Here is a 7,027-nt window from a genome sequence, read left to right as displayed (position 1 = left end):
ATACAGCGTGGTATACAGTTTCTTTGAGGTGAAAAATGCTTATGTTATGATACATAACCCTAACAAGATTTCTGCCATAACTTTCCCAAAAGAAAGTAACCCCAAAATAAGAATATTACTCAGGATGTTAATCAGAACATTACTCCACCAAAGAACCAAAGAGCATTTGTGATCATAGTTTACTAGCGACTACACTTGCACGGTGGCATATAAAACAAATTCAGAACTTTAACCAGTGGCAGCGTGCACATGGCAGAGGTGTGAACTGAAGGAGGGGAAGGACAGCAAAACCCCTACCAATCTGTGTGCTGTAAATACCAGGTACTGACATCTGCAACATGAAGTTAACATTTTTATGGGCTTTGAGAAGCCGCAGGGACCCCTACCTGGAAGCCATCATGTTTTCTGTTGAAAAGCAGGGGAGTCCTGGCCAGTTCTGCGTGGAGAGGGCTGGGGTTTATGTCAATACCAGCACCAGCAACTGGAGAGGGGCTGCAGACCTCGTGGGCTCACATGTCCAGATGCTAGACTAGGAGAGTGGGACCCAGGGGCAGGCAGTGGGCAGACTGAATGCATGAGCACAGCTACAGGTGGAATCCACTTTCTACATATATATATATACATATATGTTCCCACTAGCATACCTCTGTCCTGCTCAGCCAGAGAAAGGAACAGGATGAAGTTGTTGATGCTGTTTGTATGAGTGCTCCTGGTGGCTGTCTATGTCATTCCAGGGAAATGGTTGAGTCATCACTCCTGGAGGTGTTTAAAAGATGGGTAGATGTGGTGCTCAGGGTCGTGATTTAGTGGTGGTTTTGGCAGGTTTTGGGTTATGATTGGACTCGATGACCTTAAAGGTCCCTTCCAATCTAGATGATTCTATCTGTGGGGCTGGCGTGTGTGTATGTATGTATAAAACGTGGTGTACACATGAGTTCTGTGTGCATGTGCCCACTGGGAATACCTGCTCAGCTCATACTGGTTGGACCTGTGGACATGGGGCTGCAGCAGCCTCACCTCTCGTGGGCTGCCAGATCTGCCAGATTGCCCTGACATGCAGAACTGTTCCTTTCAGCCAGAATCACAGTGCCATGCTCTGTGTGCCGCATGCCTTTCAAAACAAAAAGACATAGAGCTGGATTTGGAATGCAATAGCTGGAATGCTTTACTGTATTCTGTTGTACACTCTGAACAACATTTATGCACTGACCTGCAAATTCACTGCTGAATTTACACTTGCAAAACTACTATTTGTAGCTGAAAATTATGTATTATTTTCTGCACAGAAATTCATCTTTCTACCTTTGCTCCTCTTGTTGGTCTACTGAATTAATGATCGATGCCTACCCCAACCTTAATAGATGCCCCGCTCTGTTATTGGTGTATAGTCTTAGTTGCACTTTATTGCTGAAGCTGACATTAGAGAAAAGTCTTAGTTTTAATAATACTTGAATTACTGAAACTTATTCCGTATTCCATGTGGAAATGGGATTTGGAAATAGAATAGGGAAATATTTTCCATACTGGGAACTAAGAGCTGCTTATGCACAGTATGATTGCATCCTTCCTGAGGCTTCTGGAGCACAGGAAAGCAGCTTTGGATAGCCACATTCGGTTTTGCTGCATATCTCCCCTGTTTTCAAACAAGTGTCTTGATGGAACTGTATAAAAAGGTGCATTTACCTTCAGTATGCTGAAGGAAGAATACAGATTAGACAGCTTAATGACAGGTCCACTTAAAGTGTTGTTTATGGACAAAGGGGAAGCAGAGCTTACATATAAAACTAGGAATTTTTTCTGCTATCATACTATGCCTGCATTTGTCTAGGCTACATCACTACATGAAATCATGGTGGTACCATGCAAAGATAACAAAAATAAAACAAATCAGCCATAGAAAACTGATCAGTTAGCAGAATTGCTGCCAGAGGCAAGCCAAATAACACTTAGCTGCAGGCAGTTCAAGAAAAGTTTAGATAGAGCAGGCCTGACAAACCTCGGCCCTGAGGCCTGGCAAACTCAGTACAAAGCTTATTGCCTGTGGCTAGGAATGGAGATAGGTATGACAGGGCTACACGGTAACAACAGTTCCCTGGGACTACAGGGATTAGTTGTAGTAGTTACAGTGTATTGTAGCATACCCAGCATACATAGTTTCTGTATTGGTCACATTCAGTATTTAATACGCAGTGCTACACCTGTAAAATGATTTTGTGGATCTAAAGACTGCAGGTCAAACAGAAGATCTGTGACTGAAGTTAACACCTGGCTTTATGAAGCTGCTTTCATCACCAGAAGGCCTAAAAGGTGTAACCAACCGCTATAGACTACACCATGCCTCAGAGCATATCTGGTTCTCTGGAAATCATTCTAACATCCACAGGGACTGCTGTAGAGAGTAACCAGAGCCCACTGTGATACCAGCAACAGCACGTGACCTCTGCATATACCATAGAGGAGAGGCCACCAGCCTCCACAAACTCTGTAAAGATACTCCAGAGGTGTTAGGGAAACTCTCTAATGGTATGAAGCACAGTCAGATACTGAAAGGCCCCGTTAGGCTAACAAAATGTGACAACACGAGAAGGACACTACAAACAAAAAAAAGAAATGTTAAACACTTCTCTATTCTCCAGTTTCTTACAGTGAAGAAAACGCTTTCTAGTAAAGACTAAGTCAAATCTCACTAGAAAGAAAGAAAAGAATCAGATCATGGGACTGGGTATCACCTGGTTTGCATTTGCAGCACTCATGATGCAGGAATCCTTTTCCAAATGGAAAACCAAAATGAGAAATTATGAACTGAGCAATCGTTATCCCTGGGAATTATTAAGCAGCAACAATTCCACATGTTGTTATCCAGTGCACTCCTCTCCAGTTGCAGATTTCACCACCTAAATTAACAGTGGATTTTGGCTTTTGACTTAAAAAAAATATCAGGAATCTGATGAGTAGGAATGAAAATTACCCATCCAGTTTTCTCCTTGCAGTTGAGAAAAGAGGCACACTGATCATGGGAACTGGCGCCAGACATGAAGGTAACCAGTACAACTTATTCAGCTAATATTGAATAAGCTTTAAATTGTTTAGTAATAAACATGACATTTGTAAAAGGAAAATTTGCTTATACAGCTAGGTAGTATACATAAAGCTATAAAACAGTCACAAAACCAGACAAAACAGCCACAAACCAGTCTGAGAAGTCTCTTTCCAGTAAGAACAACAAATGACTGCAAAAACATTCCCAGAACAAAGAGGAAGCTTCTGGTTTAATAGCAAGTTTACTAAGCTGATAAATGCTTTAGTTAACTAAGAGGATTAGATAACATTGGGACTTCCCTTACTACAAACAAAAAATGCTGTGTCAAAGCTAAAGGTTTACATTCCCTCTGCGTGCGTGCTTGGATTTTCAAAGTTCACATATCTATATATATTCACACACTTCCTTTTTTCAAAAGTCGAATAGTAAGAGAAAAACAAAACCCAAAAATCTTCAAGGATGTAATCATGTTTTGTCATTAACGTAAGATAGTAGAAATCTGGGTTTTTTGCTGAACGCTCATTCCCAAAATAAAAATAAGCCATTGTCACAAGTTGTAGAATTAATTATCATGGGGTTATAAAAGTCTTGCAGTCATTCATGTGTATAGTCTACACTTCTAACATACTCAGACGCACAACGGTAAAACCAGGAAATCAGTTTGCTAAAGACTATGAACTTAGGGCATTGTTTTTTATCTCTTTCAAACTACTTAACTATTTTGATCCAGCAGCTTTCAAGTATTATAAGGTATTTAGTAAGTTATAAGGTATTAAATAAGCATTTGCTGTTCTATTTTGGAGACTGTTGATATGTTTGGGAATTTAATTTTGTAGATAATCTTTTCAGTTCGATGGAATCAATCAGGCAGACTGAGACAGAGGTAACCTTCTTTCCAAATATTCATTCAACAGGCTCTCTCTAGCATGATTTGCTTCCTTCTCAATCTGGATTACAAAACTGAGGTAGATAATGAATTGGTTTACACCCAAATCATTACGGTAAAATTCAAACTGATTCATCCAAGTGCACTACATATAAAGATAAGAGAAAGAATGCTTGCTTGCTTTCAGACATTCCTTCTGGTTGTTTTTCTATGTTCCTTTTTCTTTCTGTGATGTAAAAATCATATTTAACTTATCCAATAAACATCTGCATTGGCAGAAGTTACAGTGATTTCAATTCTTAGGTTACTTAATTTTTTTGGTAAAGTACCATAACCAAAAATCCTGTCCTCTCCTCCCCGCAGGTGGGACCCCACTGCACTTTTCCACTTCCAATCCTCCAGTGGGGCACGTAACAAAGTTGGTTGGCCTTGGGTGTTACAGCAATAAGTATAAGCAGGAGCCTCTCTGCATACCATGCCTGGGCATCAGCTATAAACATTGGTCTGATCACTTTGAGAGCGAACAGTGTCTGCACAATATGCTGCTGTTAATTTCAGTAGTTAGAAGAGGCCCAGCTAAGAAGCAAAGTTACTGAACAAAATTGGTTCTGTTTTACCTCAAACCAGGACACCCCTGTTCTCTGCTCTTATATTATTGAAACCTGCTGCCCCATCATGTTAACCCCTCCACAGAAACCAGACCTCTGCAATGCAGAGGTCTACCAGAGCTGCAATACAGAGGTCTACAGCACTCTGAAATTTCTTCTTTTCTTGAGCAGGAAGAAATGTGGACAGACCAACCCGGTTTGCCTGGCTGCAAGGGGCTTGGTGGGTACAAGTGGATATCTTTGGTAACCTGCTTCGAGGCAAAATTACGTTCTCTCAAACTTACCAGTGAGAGACCCACCAACCACAATTTGCTCCTATGAAGCCCAATGAAAGACAGAGCTGTCAGCGGCAGCCGATGCAGTACTGCCATCTTGCGCAGAGCTGGAGTATAGCAGGAAATTTGTCCCCTGGATCTCTGCAGCACCAGTAGCAGGCAAGACCGTGTTCATCACACAAGTCACCACTCCAGCACACTTGGAGGATGGATTCTTCTGCTCACAGGTGGACAGGTCTGTTATCAGCAGTGCATAATGTCATCTATTGGTTATTTTTGTTGCCCTCTTCCATCCTCTCACTCTCTGATCTTTTCTTACAGCATTTCTCTCTCCTCTCAGTACGCCACTGTTTGTTAATTTTTTCATTCTTTCCCATAAATATGCTAATCTCCATTTTTCATAACATTTCACACAAGCACCACATCACTCATGTATCGAACAGACTTCAATGTACCCTTCCACAAAACCTTACTACCTTCTTGGATCGCTGGCAATTAGAATTAACTACAGAGAGCGCAATGCACCCTACAGTTCGCTGCACGGGATTGTCATTTTGTGAGTCAGCTTCCCTGTTTCCCCCTCCCTCAGTTGTTGCTGTCATTCCCTGTACCTTTATGACAGAGAATGTTTTGATTCTAGATACAACTTTATGCAAATACTAAACCCCAGGGAAGTTTGCCAGAACAGGGCTTTTCAATGTTCCTTTTCTACGACTGGCAACTAGTTATTTTAGATACACCAAGACTTGTGCAGGGATTTTTATTTAAGTGAGCAATACAATACCTTCAGTAAAACTATTAACTGTGGGCAAACCTCTTGCTTTTAAAGGTCTTGGGCCAGATACCTTCATCCTTGCAAGTGCTTACATCTATAAGCTGTTAAATCAACACTTACTCTATACTGTAAATTGGCAGTGAAAGTTTGACATGGACTAGTCTGTCAAACCTCTGGAGCTGAACATATATCCTACCATCACGTTTTCAAAGTTTGTATCTCCTTACAAACTAAAACTATATGTGGTCAAGAGATTAAATATTTTTAAAAGTCACGAGCATTTTCAAAATATCACAAAAAATATTCAAGTTCTTGGAAACACTTCAAGTAAAAATGTTAAGCAATTTTCCACAATACAAAAAAAAAAACTGGGCTTTTTTTTCCCCTTACTTTTATGCTATTTTTGCTTTGCCATTAAAAATGGGGGAAGGAGGATAAATGGGAAGATAGCTGTCTTCTCAGAATATTTTTTTTTCAAACAAAAAAAACCTTTGCAAAAAAAAAAATGCATGTAAAAATTAATTACTACTAACAAGAAGAATCACTGCAGGTCAAGACATTAGCAGATGTAAGTGTTTGAAGGTGACACTGAGGACATCTGAATCTTGAACTAGAAAAGTCTTTCTGGAAAAAGATGATTAATTCTTGTTATAATGTGAAATGTCAAATTCCACTACGAGGTGGTGTTTGAGGTGCCATATATTCTCACAGACTGGAGGTGGAAACTTTAATGAGATACTCTTCAGTGCCAAAAGAAGCCTGGGAATCCTATCCAATATCTGTATTGCTTTTTTAAAAGGCAACTGACAGAGCATAATTTTTGTCTCAACACTTTCTTTAATAATGAAAATTTAATTTCTTTGGATTTCAAAGTCAGCCTTTAATTATCGATGATGACGCCATGAAAACATTCTGACACGCGACGAAAGGCAAAGTAAGACAAGACGCCTAAGCGTCACAGGCATTTTGTTAATTTCTTTCTTTGCTAATTGATACCTTAGTACCCGGTTGCATCATGCCTGAGCTGCGAACCTGCCAGGGCCTGTGCCGACGTTCAACGTGGAGACAAGTCCCTGCAATCTTCTCGGGACAGTTTCTATGGAGGAAAAAACGAACAAACAAACAAACAAACAAAAAAAAAGGCAGAAAGATGAATGACATGCAGCCCACTGCGGGACCGGCATTTTCCATCCAGCGCATTTTTAACACCCACCCACCCACCTCAGCCGCGAGAAGCAGCACGAAACCCGCCGCTGCTTCACACGTTCAGTTCCGAAGCTGCCTGAAACCTCTAACGCCATTTCAACGACAACCACGACACCCCTCCGCCAACAACATACGTGGTACCGGCCCCACTCGAACGGAGCCGCATTTTTCCAGTCTGCTGGTGGATTTAGGGCGTCTACTTGAGATTAGCTTAAAAAGACAATAAAAAAAAGAGTC

The sequence above is a fragment of the Charadrius vociferus genome, unplaced genomic scaffold (genome assembly GCF_000708025.1).
Source record: "Charadrius vociferus isolate BGI_N301 unplaced genomic scaffold, ASM70802v2 scaffold188, whole genome shotgun sequence".
Taxonomy (NCBI): Eukaryota; Metazoa; Chordata; class Aves; order Charadriiformes; family Charadriidae; genus Charadrius; species Charadrius vociferus.
This window is presented reverse-complemented; position numbering follows the sequence as displayed.